Source organism: Bufo gargarizans, chromosome 2 (assembly GCF_014858855.1).
Source record: "Bufo gargarizans isolate SCDJY-AF-19 chromosome 2, ASM1485885v1, whole genome shotgun sequence".
In the NCBI taxonomy this organism is placed as follows: domain Eukaryota; kingdom Metazoa; phylum Chordata; class Amphibia; order Anura; family Bufonidae; genus Bufo; species Bufo gargarizans.
Genome location: NC_058081.1, coordinates 620349889 through 620366739, shown reverse-complemented (window position 1 = coordinate 620366739; position 16851 = coordinate 620349889). Strand labels below are relative to the sequence as shown.

The 16851-nt window shown below is 46.3% G+C and overlaps 1 pseudogene; it reads right to left on the bottom strand.

The window, feature by feature from the left end:
• Window positions 1–9171: 9171 nt before the first annotated feature.
• Window positions 9172–16851, bottom strand: part of LOC122926206 — a 139325-nt pseudogene continuing 131645 nt past the window's right edge.

The window sequence follows — 16851 nt, the reverse complement described above, 5'->3', positions numbered from 1 at the left end:
CTCTGACAATAGAAGATTTAGCCCGCATGGGAAGGTTTGTTTTTGTTGTGGAGGTATAAATCATTTGGCAAATGTTTGTCCCTCTAGGAGATTCAGGCAGTTTTCTGGGAGTAATAAAGAAACAAAAAGGAAAGAATCTTTTAAAAATGTTCCATCTGTTACTATTAAAGGATATTCCTGTTTTTGCTATTGATTCCGCTCCACTTTCTCAGAAATCATTAAAGGGCATAGTTCACAATATTCGTTTAATTGTGAGTGATGCTCATGTTGAGGATGTCTCATGTTTCGTCCTTAGCGGTTTGCCTACTCCTCTTGTGTTGGGGCTACCCTGGCTCACTAAACATAACCCCACCATTGATTGGCAAGAGAGGCAAATAAATGGTTGGAGTGACTTTTGCAGAGAGAATTGCCTCACGACATCTGTTTCTGAGGTTTCTACTAAGACTGTACCACCTTTTCTCTCAGAATTTTCGGATGTCTTCTCTGAGAGTGGAGTTCAGGATTTGCCCCCGCACAGGGAGTACGATTGCCCTATTAATCTCATCCCAGGCGCCAAGCTGCCTAAATCTCGTTTATACAATCTTTCCCAACCTGAAAGGGTCGCTATGCGTGCTTATATCTCTGAGAGTCTGAGAAAAGGACACATACGACCCTCGAAGTCACCTGTTGCCGCTGGTTTTTTCTTTGTTAAGAAAAAAGATGGTTCTTTCAGACCTTGTCTGGATTTCAGGGAGCTGAACAGTATCACTATTCGTGACCCTTATCCGCTTTCTCTGATCCCGGACCTGTTTAACCAGATTGTTGGGGCTAAAGTCTTTTCCAAATTAGATCTAAGAGGGGCATAAAACCTGGTCAGGGTCAGAGAAGGAGACGAATGGAAGACGGCCTTCAATACCCCTGAGGGCCATTTTGAGAATTAGGTTATGTCTTTTGGTTTGATGAATGCCCCAGACGTTTTTCAGCATTTCGTGTACAGCATTTTTTATCATTTAATGGTAAAATTTGTATTAGTGTATTTGGATGACATTTTGATTTTTTCTCCTGATTTCAAAACTCATAAGGAACACTTACGTCAGGTCTTGCTCATCCTGCGGGAGAATAAATTATATGCGAAACTGGAAAAATGTGTGTTTGCGGTTCCAGAAATTCAATTTCTGGGGTTTCTTCTCTCCGCTTCTGGTTTTCGGATGGACCCCGAGGAGATCCGCGCTGTGCTTGAGTGGGAGTTCCTGAGAATCAGAAGGCGCTGATGCGTTTTTTGGGCTTTGCCAATTATTACAGGAAGTTTATTTTGAATTATTCCTCTATTGTTAAACCACTCACTGATATGACCAGAAAGGGGGTAGATTTTTCTTCCTGGTCGGTAGAGGCGCATAAGGCCTTTTCTAATATCAAGGAGAGTTTTGCTTCCCCTCCCATCTTGGTACAACCTGATATTTCTCTACCCTTCATAGTTGAGGTTGATGCTTCTGAGGTGGGTGTTGGTGCGGTCTTGTCTCAGGGTTCCTCTCCTGCCAAATGGCGACCGTGTGCCTTTTTCTCGAAGAAACTCTCCTCCACAGGGAGAAATTATGATGTGGGAGATAGGGAATTGTTGGCCATCAAGTTGGCTTTTGAGGAATGGCTCCATTGGCTAGAGGGAGCCAGACACCCTATTACCGTGTTTACTGACCATAAAAATCTGGCCTACTTGGAGTCAGCCAAGCGTCTGAACCCGAGACAGGCCAGATGGTCTTTGTTCTTTTCAAGGTTTAATTTTGTTGTCACGTTCTGCCCTGGGGTTAAGAATGTGAAGGCAGATGCCCTGTCACGTTGTTTTCTGGGAGGTGGGAATTTTGAAGACCCGGGTCCCATTTTGGCTGAAGGTGTGGTGGTCTCTGCTCTTTTTCCTGAATTGGAGACAGAGGGGCAGGCAGCCCAGTCAGAGGCTCCTGATCTTTGTCCTCCTGGGAGGTTGTTTGTGCCTATCGCTTTAAGACACAAGATTTTTAAGGAACACCACGATACGGTCCTTGCTGGACACCCAGGGGCAAGAGCCACAGTGGATCTCATCGCTCGGAGATTCTGGTGGCCTGCACTTCGTAAGTCGGTTGAGGGTCCCTCATTCACGGCCATCAGGTCCTCTCCTTCCCTTACCCATTCCTTCCAGTCCTTGGACACATCTGTCCATGGACTTCATAACGGACCTACCTCGTTCCTCGGGGAAGACTGTGATTCTGGTGGTGGTGGACCGTTTTAGCAAAATGGTGCATTTCATCCATTTTTCTGGTTTGCGCAATGCTAAGACGCTGGCGCAGGCATTTGTTGATCACATTGTCAAATTGCATGGTATTCCTTCAGACATAGTCTCTGATAGGGGCACGCAGTTTGTTTCCAGATTCTGGAAGGCTTTCTGTTCTCGCTTGGGGGTTCGGTTGTCATTCTCTTCTGCTTTCCACCCGCAGTCGAATGGCCAGACAGAGCGCGTCAATCAGAATCTGGAGACATATCTGCTCTGTTTTGTGGCGGAGAATCAGGAGGATTGGTGTTCTTTTTTGTCCCTTGCTGAGTTTGCTTTAAATAACCGTCGTCAGGAGTCCTCTGATAAGTCACCATTTTTTGGTGCATATGGGTTTCATCCGCAGTTTGGGACTTTCTCGGGAGAGGGGTCTTCTGGTTTACCTGATGAGGACAGATTCTCCTCGTCTTTGTCATCTATTTGGCAAAAGATTCAGGATAATCTAAAGAGCATGAGTGAGAGATATAAGCGTGTGGCAGATAAGAGACGTGTGCCTGGTCCGGACCTGAATGTTGGTAATCTGGTGTGGTTGTCTACCAAGAATATCAAATTGAAGGTTCCCTCCTGGAAGTTGGGTCCTAAGTTTATTGGGCCTTACAAAATCCTGTCTGTCATCAATCCTGTTGCCTTAACCTTCCTATTATCATTCAAAAGAGCGTTTCTACAGGGAGGAACAAAAATACCAAACTTTAAAAAAGCTAAATTTAGCCAACTAAGAGAGGCCATAGGCCAAACTAACTGGGACAAAGTCCTCAAAAATAAAAATACAGCCACAAAATGGGATATCTTTAAAAACATCCTAAAATCTCATTGTGAGAGGTACATACCGTATGGTAATAAAAGGTTAAGGAATAAAAAGAAACCAATGTGGATAAATAGAACTGTAACGAAAGCAATAAATGACAAAAAGAAAGCATATCATTCACTGAAACAGGAGGGGAGCACGGAAGCACTGAAAAACTATAAGGAAAAAAATAGAACATGTAAAAAACAAATAAAAGCGGCCAAACTAGAGACCGAGAGATTAATTGCCAAAGAGAGTAAAACTAACCCTAAAATGTTCTTCAATTATATAAATGTTAAAAAGTATAAATCTGAAGGTGTCGGCCCTTTAAAGAGTAATGAGGGGGAAGTCGCAGAGAGCGATGAGGAGAAAGCAAAGCTGTTAAATATTTTTTTCTCCAATGTATTCACTGAGGAAAATAAATTGTCAGATGACATGCAGAATGCAAAAATAAATTCCCCATTAAAAGTGTCCTGTCTGACCCAGGAAGAAGTACATCAGCGACTTAAAAAGATTAAAATAGACAAATCGCCAGGACCGGATGACATACACCCCCGTATCCTAAAGGAATTAAGTAATGTCATAGCCAGACCCTTATTTCTGATATTTGCAGACTCTATACTGACAGGGAATGTCCCACAGGATTGGCGCATGGCATATGTGGTGCCAATATTCAAAAAGGGGCTAAAAACAGACCCTGGAAACTATAGGCCGGTAAGTTTAACATCTGTTGTGGGTAAACTGTTTGAAGGTTTTCTGAGAGATGCTATATTAGAGCATCTCAACAGAAATAAGCAAATAACGCCATATCAGCATGGCTTCGTGAGGGACCGGTCATGTCAGACTAATTTAATCAGTTTCTATGAGGAGGTAAGTTCTAGACTTGACAGCGGCGAATCAATCGATGTCGTATATCTGGACTTCTCCAAAGCATTTGACACTGTACCACATAAAAGGTTAGTATATAAAATGAGAATGCTCGGACTGGGAGAAAACATCTGTATGTGGGTAAGTAACTGGCTCAGTGATAGAAAACAGAGGGTGGTTATTAACGGTACACACTCAGATTGGGTCACTGTCACTAGTGGGGTACCTCAGGGGTCAGTATTGGGCCCTATTCTCTTCAATATATTTATTAATGATCTTGTAGAAGGCTTGCATAGTAAAGTATCAATTTTCGCAGATGACACTAAACTGTGTAAAGTAATTTACACTGATGAGGACAGTATACTACTACAGAGCGATCTGGATAGATTGGAGGCTTGGGCAGATAAGTGGCAGATGGGGTTTAACACTGATAAATGTAAAGTTATGCACATGGGAAGGAAAAATGCAAGTCAACCGTACATACTAAATGGTAAAACACTCGGTAACACTGACATGGAAAAGGATCTAGGAATTTTAATAAACAGCAAACTAAGCTGCAAAAACCAGTGTCAGGCAGCTGCTGCCAAGGCCAACAAGATAATGGGTTGCATCAGAAGGGGCATAGATTCCCGTGATAAGAACATAGTCCTACCACTTTACAAATCGCTAGTCAGACCACACATGGAGTACTGTGTACAGTTCTGGGCTCCTGTAAACAAGGCAGACATAGCAGAGCTGGAGAAGGTCCAGAGGAGGGCAACTAAAGTAATAACTGGAATGGGGCAACTACAGTACCCTGAAAGATTATCAAAATTAGAGTTATTCACTTTAGAAAAAAGACGACTGAGGGGAGATCTAATTAATATGTATAAATATATCAAGGGTCAGTACAGAGATCTATCCCATCAGCTATTTATCCCCAGGACTGTGACTGTGACGAGGGGACATCCTCTGCGCCTGGAGGAAAGAAGGTTTGTACACAAACATAGAAAAGGATTCTTTACGGTAAGAGCAGTGAGAATATGGAACTCTCTGCCTGAGGAGGTGGTGATGGTGAGTACAATAAAGGAATTCAAGAGGGCCATGGACGTATTTCTGGAGCTTAATAATATTACAGGCTATAGCTACTAGAGAGGGGTCTTCCTCTGGATTAACTTGCGGGATAACAGGCCGAACTGGATGGACAAATGTCTTTTTTCGGCCTTATGTACTATGTTACTATGTTACTATGTTACCGTCTTGATCTTCCTCAGACTTGGAAGATCCATAATGTTTTTCATAAGTCCTTATTAAAACCTTATGTTCAACCCATTGTACCCTCGCTTTTGCCTCCTCCTCCGATTATGGTTGATGGGAATCTTGAATTTCAGGTATCTAGGATTGTGGATTCTCGTGTTGTCCGCGGTTCTCTCCAATACCTCGTTCATTGGGAGGGTTATGGTCCTGAGGAGAGGATGTGGGTCCCAGTGACGGACATTAAGGCCACTCGTCTCATCAGGGCTTTCCATAGGTCCCATCCTGAGAAGGTGGGCTCTGAGTGTCCGGAGTCCACTCGTAGAGGGAGGGGTACTGTCACAACCAGACATCTGAGAAGCTCTGACAGATGCCTTTCAGAACCTCCTCCTTGAGCTTTCTTTGTTTTGGTTTTCAGTTCCCCATCTCGTTAGCCTCTCTCAGCTGTCATGTAGCTGGACTGATTGCATCCCTTTAAATTCCTCCCCATAATGCATTAGTGTGCGGTTTATACAACTTCCTGGAATGTGTGTGCATGCTGATCCTATTTCCCAGTCTTCTACAAGATAAGTGTTGTACATTCATTTGTGATTTTCTGTTTGCTGGATCCCAGGTGACCCTGACTCCCTCCGTGTCTAGTGTAGGGAGCCGGTGGTCGTGTCCCCTCACTATTGTAGGGTTCTCAGGTGTTATATAGTCGAGATACGAGGCTATGAGATCATCCACCATTGGGGTGTTCGCATAGGCTGAGCAGTCAGGGAGAGTGCCAGGTCTTATGAGGGGTCTCCCTTTTGTTTCTTAGTTTTGGATCCAGTGAGTCATATATTCATTTTGCATTGTCTTGTTTCCTGTACACCTTCCGTGACAGGAGCTCCCCCTGGGCAGTGCAGTCAGTGGACAGCTGCTGACACTACTCTGCCTCCAGCGGACCGAGCGATAGGTGCTTATTTCTCTCTGCAGCTTCCCTGAAGCTCCCCCTGGGCAGGACAGTCAGTGGATGGCCGCTGACCCTTTCATGGCTCCAGGGATAGCAGTGGTGGGTGCCTCCATCTTTCTGCCACTTCCCTGGAGCTCCACCTAGGCAGGACAGTGAGTGGATGGCCGCTGACACTTCTCTGCCTCCAGTGGACCGAACGGTAGTTGCCTCCTTCTCTCTGCCTCTTCCCTGAAACTGCCCCTGTTCAGGGCAGTCAGTGGACAGCCGCTCAGGCTTCTTTCCCTCCAGGGCAGGAAGCGGTTGTTGCCTACTTCTGTCTGCTAGTTCCATTGAGCTCCCCCTGGGCAGGGAAGTCATTGGACGGCTGCTGACACTTCCATGCCTCCAGAGGAACGAGCGTTAGGTGCCTCATTCTCTATGCCACCTCGATGTAGCTCCCCCTGCGCAGGGCAGTCAGTGGACGTCTGCTGACACTTCCACGCCTCTAGTGGACCGAACGGTAGGTGCCTCCTTCTCTCCTGCTTCCCTGGAGCTCCCCCTGGGCAGGCCAGTTAGTGGACGGCAGCTGACACTTTCATGGTTCCAGGGATAGCAGAGGTGGGTGCCTCCATCTTTCTGTCGCTTCCCTGGAACTCCCCCTAGGAAGGACAGTGAGTGGATGGTTGCTGACACTTCTCTGCCGCTTCGATGGAGCTCCCCCTGGGCAGGGCAGTTAGTGGATGGCTGCTGACACTTCTCTGCCTCCAGGGGACTGAGTGGTAGGTGCCTCCTTTTCTCTGTAGCTTCCCTGGAGCTCTCCCTTATTCTCTATGCCGCCTCCATGGAGCTCCTCCTGGGCAGGGCAGTCAGTGGACGTCTGCTGACACTTCTCTGCCTCTGGGGGACCAATCAGTAGGTGTCTCCTTCTCTCTGCCACATCCCTGAAGCTCTCCCTGGTCAGGGCAGTCAGTGGACAGCCGCTCAGGCTTCTTTGCCTCCAGGGAATGGAGCGGTTGTTGCCTTTTTCTCTCTGCTAGTTCCATGGAGCTCCCCCTGGGCAGGGCATTCATTGGACGTCCGCTGACACTTCCATGCCTACAGAGGAACGAGTGTTAGGTGCCTAATTCTCTATGCTGCTTTCCTGGAGCGGAGCCCTGGGCAGGGCAGTCAGTGGATGGCTGCTGACACGTCTCTGCCTCCAGGGGCAGGAGCGGTTGTTGTCTCCATCGCTTTGCAACTTCCCTGGAGCTTTCCCTAGGCAGTGCAATCAGTGGACAGCTGCTGACTCTACTCTGCCTCCAGTGGACCGAGTGATAGGTGCTTCCTTCTCTCTGCAGCCTCCCTGGAGCTCTCGCTGGGCAGGACAGTCAATGGACAGCCGCTGACACTTTCATGGCTCCAGGGATAGCAGCAGTGGGTGCCTTCATCTTTCTGCTGCTTCCCTGGAGCTCCCCTGGGCAGGACAGTGAGTGGATGGCCGCTGACAATTCTCTGCCTCCAGTGGACCGAGAGGTAGGTGCCTCCTTCTCTCTGCCACTTCCCTGAAGCTCCCCCTGGTCAGGGCAGTCAGTGGACAACCTCTCAGGCTTCTTCCCCTCCAGGAGAGGGAGCGGTTGTTGCATCCTTCTCTCTGCTAGTTCCATGGAGCTCCCCCTGGGCAGTGCAGTGATTGGATGACCGCTGACACTTCTGATTCCAGGGGAAGGAGCGTTGTTTCCTTCTTCTCTCCTGGAGCTCCCCGTGGGCAGGGCAGTCATTGGACAGTCACTGACACTTCTCTGCCTCCAGGGAAAGCAGTGGTGGGTGCCTCCATCGCTCTGCTGCTTCCCTGGAGCTCCCCCTTGGCAGAACAGTGAGCGGATGGCCGCTGACATTTCCATGCCTCCAGCGGAACGATCATTAGGTGCCTCATTCTCTATGCCTCTTCCCTGGAGCTCCCCCTGGGCAGAGCAGTCAGTGGACAGCTGCTGACACTTCTCTGCCTCCAGGGGCAGGAACATTTGTTGTCTCCTTCTCTCTGCCACTTCACTGACTGCCCTGCCCAGAGGTAGCTCCAGGGGACGGCTGCTGACACTTCTCTGACTCCAGTCGAAGGAGTGGTTGTTTCCTTTATCTCTTTTCCTCTTACCTGGAGCTCCCACTGAGCAGGGAACTGACACTTATCTGCCTATAGGGTAAGCAGTGTTAGGTTTCTCCTTCTCTCTGCTGCTTTCCTGGAGCTCCGCCTAGGCAGGACAGTGAGAGGATGGCCGCTGACTCTTCTCTGCCTCCAGGGGACCGAGCGGTAGCTTCCTCCTTCACTCTGCCACTTCCTTGAAGCTCCCCCTAGTCAGGGCAGTCAGAGGAAAGCCGCCCAGGCTTCTCTCCCTCCAGGGGAGGTAGCGTTTGTTGCCTTCTTCTCTCTGCCGTATCCATGGAGATCCCCCTAAGCAGGTCAGTCATTGGACGGCCACTGACACTTCTTTTTCTCCAGGGGAAGCAGCAGTGAGTGTCTCCTTTTCTCTGCCACTTTTCTGTAGCTCCCGCTGGGCAGGGGACTCAGTGGACAGCCGCTGACACTTCCATGCCTCCAGGGGAAGCAATGGTGGGTGCCTCCTTCTCTATGTAACTTTCTTGAAGCTCCCGCTGTGCAGGCGAGTCAGTGGACAGCGGCTGACCCTTCCATGCCTCCAGGGGAAGCAATGGTGGGTGCCTCCTTCTCTATGTCACTTCATTGAAGCTCCCACTGTGCAGGCAACTCAGTGGACAGCCGCTGACCCTTCCATGCCTCTAGTGGATGCAGAGGTGGGTGCCTCATTCTCTCTGTCTCTTCCCTGGAGCTCCCGCTGGGAAGAAGTCTCAGTAGACAGCCGCTGACACTTCCATGCCTTCAGTAAAGCAGCGGTGGGTGCCTCCTTCTCTCTGCCACTGTTATTTCCATGCCTCCAGGGGATGCAACAATTGTTGCCTCCTTCTCTCTGCCACTTCCCTGGAGCTCCCTCTGGGCAGGGGACTCAGTGGACAGCCGCTGATGCTTCCATGCCTTTAGGGGAAGTAGAGGTGGGTGCCTCCTTTACTCTGTCACCTCCCTGGAGCTCCCACTGGGCAGGGGACTCAGTGGACAGCTGCTGACGCTTCCATGCCTACAGGGTAAGCAGATGTGGGTGCCTCTTTCTCTCTGAGGCTTCCCTGGAACTTCCGCTGGGCCTGGGACACAGAGACACATGTCAGATTTTCAAAAATCGGCCTGGGATTTAATTAGAAAAGTGGCTCAGTAGTGAAGGGGTTAAAGCTCACTTACAGCAGTTAAGAAAAATGGCTGGGTTGTTATGGAAACCTCGCATAAAGATGTGTGTATGTGGAGACTGGCTTGCACACTTCAATTGGCTGATAAGGATCATGTGACCAGTCTTCTTTTGGTTAATGCATTTTTGGGGAAAATCTCAGTAACAGTACGTCCTAGAGAGCTGAGACCTGATCTAAAACCTTCCCGGACACCTAATGTACCTGTGTGCCAAATTTTGTGATTGTAAATGTGACAGTGTGGATTACTTTAGCGGACATATATACACAAACACATACACTCAGCTTCATATATTAGAAGAGATATAGGAGACATTCCACTTGAGTTCATCATCTTTACTCAATGTGGTAGTGTCTCAATATAGTATTTATCTTGTATTACCCGCTATTGATGGCACCCATGGCTGGTCTACTGGATATTTTAAATAGATCCCACGTAATTACTAGTGTTGATTACGAATATTCGAATTGCACATTTTTATCCCGAATATCGTCACTTCGAGAATTTGCAAATATTTAGAATATAGTGATATATTCGTAATTCCATTTTATTTATTTTTTTCTTAATCAGTACACATGATCCCTCTCTGCTTCTAGCTTGTTGGTCAATGAGAAGGCTGCAATATGTTTGACTTTAGGAGTAGTGTTGATTACAAATTTTCGTAATGCCAATTTTTATTGCTAATTTTTAAATTGCTGATTTCTGCAATCAAGAAAATAATGACTGGAGATAACGAATTCTCGAATATATGGCGAATATTCGCCCAAATATTTGTGAAATATCAAGATTTCGAATATTGCCCCTGCCACTCATCACTAGTAATTACAACCCTTCAATAGCCCAGCCTTTGGCCATTTAAACTGCCGGTATAGTATCTTTTTTACCAGCCTATACATGTTTCGAAGATGCCAATTTGAATACTATATCAGACCCCATTAGACATCCAGACCACCATTAGACCTCCAGATCCCCATTAGACTTCCAGACCCCCATTAGACTTCCAGACCAGACCTCCAGGCCCCCATATCAAACCCCCATTTGACCTCCAGGCCCCCATATCAGACCTCAGACCAGATATCCAGACCCCTATATTAGACCTCAGATCAGACCTCCAGACCCCATATCAGACCCCCACTAGACTTCCAGACCCCACATCAGACCCCCATTAGACGACCAGGCAACCTCTTCAATGTGAAGTCTCATGAAATGGGATCTTATGAAGGGTAAATAACTATAGGACCAGACTAGAGCAAGGTTAATTATGCACTTTATTTACAGATGCCTAAGTAGGCAAAGAAACCTATCTTGGCCCAAGTCAAATTAATATATCACTTTTATTCGATATACATTAAAACCTGAATAGGTGCATAGAACGCAATGGTACCGACCATTGAAACAGAAAAGTATATAGGATATTAAAAACACAGCCACCAACCCACTGCTGTTGACATTGGCTTAATGACATAGGAGAAAAAAAGAGAAGGGAAGAAAAACGAGGGGAGGGGGGACATACACTATCCCTGCCCCTGAATGTAAGAAGGAAAATTGATTACCCTACCACGTCTGCACTTAATGGCTACAGTAACATCTAATTGCCTTGCTTTCACATCTACTGCATGTGTACTGGTGTACGATTTGTGTCATCAGAACACCCAGGCAAATATAGGTGCCACCTATCTCCTGCCTATTAGTCCAGACGTGGATAACACTATTGATTCTCCTATAAATGCCAGCTACTGTCAGTGATAAGGCTGTAATCCATCCGGACTACTCATGAAAAACACACAGTAGGAAGGTGACCGCACATTAAAACCTAACACTGCCCCCCGACATGTTTCGCCAGTAACACTGGCTTCCTCAGGGGTAATGGGCAGCAATGGATGACATCAAAAACCGGAAACTGAAATAGTGAAAATTCTGATTGGCAGGTGTTAACTACCTATCCATCATAGGGGGGGGGGGGGGTAGAGTCCACAGCCAATCCGCATCAGACACAGAGAATACTCGCCGTGTCATAGGGAGGCCGCCACAAATTTCCACAAATTTCCTCTCTTTTTTCCATCAAGGTTTGTCTGCAAGTGACTGCTATTACATGGCAGGGTTCCTTTTGAATGCACCCCAAGCAGTTTTCAACAGTACAGGGGCAGCACAGGTGTTTTCCACTGGCTGTCTCCCTATAAATATTACAGATATCGATAGCATTTAAAGAGGTACAGAAAACATATAAGCAATATGTCAGAGCTCAATGGGAGGTAGCCAGCTTAGAAACATACCAACAGCAGGGCTTGGTGTTTAGGGGCATGAGAATAAATATTGTCCCCCACTCGCACCAAGATGATGCCACATTCATTAAAGGTTGGCAACAACTGTTAACGGAGAACTCATTGCATATGCAACAATATCTGTTGGACTTCGAAAAAGTGTCACTGACAGATACTGCCAGGAAATTAGAGCAGGATATCTCCCAGATTCAAAATCTTAGGTCTCATTCGGAGTTTGCTACACAGGAGTCCAGGTTACAAAAACATATTGAGTCCTTCCAAGTTGAGATAAAAGAAAGGAAGCACAATAACTATATTAGGGACAAAAGGGATTTTGACACTGGTCAGATATACCACATTAGGTCTAACATTAGTAATCAATCAAAAAGATATAATACCAATAGACAAGGAGCATCCCAGTCAGATTTTTCTGAGTCTGATTGGTCAGGATCGGAAGGCCGCCCAGTAAGGTATACTGCTGAGTCCAGGCGCAAATATCGAGGTCGTGGCAAATCAAACCAGAGGAGGGCACCTAGCCCCCAGATAGGTACAGGAAGTACGTCAGGTCAGATATGGCAAGAAGCACAAGGATTTGTCCCCCTCATAAATGCGGCTATGGCAACAGCCACCCCAGTTACAGGAGTCAGCTCCCAACAACATGGCCAACCATTGCCTCCTGCATCATCTGGGGCCTTCTGTCCTCCATCTATGCCCCTGTCATCTACAGCAGTGCCCATGAATTTACCTTCTTTTTTAGGTCAAGGCCCATCCCTGAGGGACAGGGAGAAGTGGGCATACAATGCCAGAACATAGATGACCCATTAAGGGTGATTAATCTGTCAAGCTTCCCCCTTAGACCTGAACATCTTAGGGTACTTAATAAGGGACTGTCCTTCACACCTACACCTTCCTTTCATTGCTTTGACTGGGTTAAGGATATAAACATGTTTGCTAGAAGGCTTGCCCTCCACAAACTGTTCAATCAGCAGTCTAGAGAGTGCCAACGGATCCAGACCAATGAAAGACAGGCCCTAGCCATATTGGAATCATTGGACACCCTTGATGAAAATGCCCAAGACCTAGTTGAAGCACCTCTCTCAACATTAAAACCTTAATCTAAGTACACCCCCCCGTTCAGTCAGTATGGTAACATAGATACCTTTGTACAATTAGTAACAAGGGATTTAAAGACTTTGAGTACCAAAATACCCACCACATATGCTAATCTTGCGGTGGATGAACAACGGGCCTTAGAAGAACTTAGTCAGAATGAAGAATTGGTAATCAAACCCTCAGATAAGGGGGGGAACATTGTCCTAATGGACAAACAGTACTACAAAAAGATGGTGGAAGATCTAGTTGAGCAGAATGATACATATCAAAAGTTGGATTGCAATCCCACTGAGAGGTTTTTAGGAGAATTGAAGGTCATTCTAACCACAGCAAAGGAGAACAAACTGATCTCAAAAGAGGAATATCAATACCTCTTGAAAACACATCCAACGACTGCCACCATATATGCCACTCCAAAGGTGCACAAACAGAGGCGACCAGTGCCGGGCAGACCAATAGTGTCCGGAAATAATAGTCTAACAGAGAACATCAGCCAATATGTGGATGGATTTATTGCTCCTTTTGTGCCCAGCCTGCCCTCATATATTAGGGACACTAAGGCTGTGGTCACCAGGCTCCAGGACATTCAGGTCACCCCAGAAACAAAATTGGCCAGCCTCGATGTCGAGGCCCTTTATTCAAATATTAGGCACAATCTGGGAATTAATGCAGTATCCACTTATCTTTCAACTAAGAGTATTCAGTTTTGTGCACATAATGAGTTTCTTCTAACTCTCCTTCGATTCTTACTCACACACAATTACTTTCTGTTTAACGGCCACTATTATTTACAATCTGTTGGGACCGCGATGGGAAGTAAATGTGCACCAAATTATGCTAATTTATTTTTAGGGTGGTGGGAGGACACTTTAGTTTTCACATCTGATTTATCTGATTTCACCCAACACATATTATTTTGGGGCAGGTACATCGATGATGTACTGGTACTTTGGGAAGGCACTATTGAGAAATTTCACTGTTTTGTTGCAGCACTTAATTCTAATGCCATAGGTATGGCATTTACGTCAGAAATACACGAAAGCACTATTAATTTTTTGGATCTGAAATTGGTCCTGGATCCTGATGGCCACATCCGCTCAGAAGTTCATCGCAAGCCCACAGCGACGAATAGTCTATTAGAATGGAGCAGCTTCCACCCTAGGCCCCTTAGAAAGGGCATACCTGTCGGCCAATACATCAGGGCCCGCAGGAACTGTTCGGATGAAGCATCCTTTCAAAAAGAAAGTAAGATCCTATATGATCGGTTTCGTGCTAGGGGCTATCCCAAAAAGGTGTTACATCATGCATATGCCAGGGCAAGCAATACCAGTAGGACAGAGCTCCTGACTACTCCACCTAAGGACTCCAGCAAACAGATAGTCAGGTGCATTGGCACCTATGATGCCCAAAATAAAAGAGTATGTGGCATCCTTAGGAAGCACTGGCATGTCCTGTGGGCAGACAACGACCTGAGGGCAGTGATTACACAGCATCCAAGTGTTACCTATCGGCGTGGCAGAAATATTAAAGACGCTTTAGTGGGGGGGGACCCTGGCTTGGTTGCGGTTGTCTTTGGGGGGCGACGGACGCCTCCTTTACAATTCATGATATGACTAATAACAGAGTTATGATATGGAATGTGCGTGGATTGGCTGATAGAACGAAAAGGGTAGTGGTTTTCGATTTGATTACTCGACATCTCCCTGCAATAGTTGCTTTACTAGAAACGCACGCTACACCTAATATCCCTGAATATTTAATAAAGAAATGGGCAGGGCATCAATTCCACTCTGGCTTCTCGGCATACTCCCGAGGGATCAGTGTGTATATACATCATAGTATTGATTTTATCCTTCTTGACCAGTCGATTGATAGAGATGGGAGATACATCTTCCTTTTTGCCCAATGGAATGGTAGAAAGTGCGTCCTTGCTTTTCTGTATATTCCGCCACCGTTTACAATGGCAGTCCTAAAGCAGTTGTCGCTTTTTATGTACAATATAGAGCGTTCTCCGATATTAATATGCCGTGATTTTAACTGCGTGCTTGACCCGGCACTGGATAGAATTTCAGCTGCCCGGAAAAGTGCGCAGGGAAAACATGCCTTACTTCGTGGGTTCTGTGAAGAGATAGGTTTAACAGACGTTTGGCGATGGCTTTATGGCAACAAACAAGTGTTCTCTTGCTTCAGTAAAGCGTATAGCGCTATGTCCAGGATTGATATGGCTTTGGCCAATGTGCAGATGCTTGAATATATCTTAAAAATGACATATGAGATCCATGGCATTTCCGATCACTCACCGATTCTACTGGTGATGAAGACCGGACAACAAACCGGGATTAGCAGATCGTTCAGATTGAATGAACACTGGCTAACCATACTAAATGGCTCCGTTGGGATAGATAAAGAACTTTCACAATTTTGGCAAGAGAATAGTGGCACAGCACATGTCCACTTTGTTTGGGATGCCATGAAGGCATTTATGCGCGGGCTTTATTTTTCTAGAATAAAAAAAAAAATAAATGAATTCTTTGCGGAACAAAAAAAGTTGGAGGCAGATATTGCATACCTGGAGGGCTGTATTCGAGTACGGAACGATGCGAATATGCGCACCAAGCTAAAATCTACCAAAGATCGTTATACTACCTTTATGAAGGAGAAAGCACAGAATCAATTATTTTTTATGGGCTATAAAGACTTCTGCGAAGGCGGCACCCCGAGTAAATTATTGGTCTCTATTATAGCGAATCAAAAATCCCCTCAAAGAATCAGACAAATACTGACGGGTGATGGGCGTAGATTGGAAGGAGGAATGGAGATGGCGGCAGAGTTCTTTAATCATTTTGACAATTTATATGGATCCGGCGTGGTAGATACAGTGACCAAAATAGACGATTTTCTAGAACAAGTCAAGATCCCGGCGCTGTCGGACCTTGACTCTGCCCCCTTGAGCGCCCCCATTTCTTTGGAGGAACTACAGGCGGCTCTGCATGAGACCCGGGGTTCCCCGGTGCCCGGATCGGATGGACTCCCATTTGGCATATATAAGCGCCATGCGGAGGTACTCTTGCCTGGACTGTTACAGGTCCTAAATGAGTCCAGCAAATGTGGAAAGCTGCCCCCGTCTTTGACCGAAGCAACGGTTACATTGATCCTCAAAAAAGGGAAAAAGGGCAATAAAGTCGAGGACTATCGTCCAATATCACTGCTTAATGCAGATTATAAAATAATCGCAAAAGTTCTTTCTAACAGGTTAAAAAAAGTAATAACCCGCCTTATCCATGTAGACCAGACAGGGTTTATTCCTGGGCGACAGATACAGACCAATATACGCCGGACCATCCTTAATATTCAGATTGGAGGGGGGGAGGACCGCTCGATCCTATCATTGGACGCCGCCAAGGCGTTCGATCGGGTCGAGTGGCCCTTCCTTTGGCGTGTTATGTATAGGATGAATCTGGGCCAGGAGTTTATCGGTTGGGTTAAATTGCTATATAGCGAAGCAACTGCCAGAATCAGGGTTAACGGGGCGCTCACCCCGGCTGTTTCTCTAAAGCGGGGAACACGCCAGGGATGCCCCCTCTCTCCACTTCTCTTTTCAATCTTTATGGAACCCCTTGCCTGCAGGATACGGGCTGAACCTGGTATAGCTGGTTTCGGGGGGAGAGGGACGGATGATAAGATTTGTTTATATGCAGATGACGTTTTACTCTACCTGAATGATGGATGGAGAAGCGTTTCAGATGTTATGCGTATAACAGAGGAATTCGGCAGAATTGCCGGATATGAGATAAACTGGGTAAAGTCTGTACTCTTCCCCCTGAACCGGATGCCTCCCCCGAACGACCTCAGGATCAGAATTATTGCCCCAACAGACCACTTAGATTATCTTGGGATAAAAATTAGCAATAATATTAGGGAGTATAATCAGCTAAACATTACCCCTCTAGTTGGGAAAATAAAAGACAAAATAAGAGTTTGGCAGAAACTTCCGCTTTCGCAGGTTAATAGGATTGCATTGATTAAAATGGTTTTGTTGCCTTGGATATTGTATACGGTCAGCTCTTGCCCTGATTGGATTGAGGATAGTGTCTTCAATTTGATTGATCGCTTGAT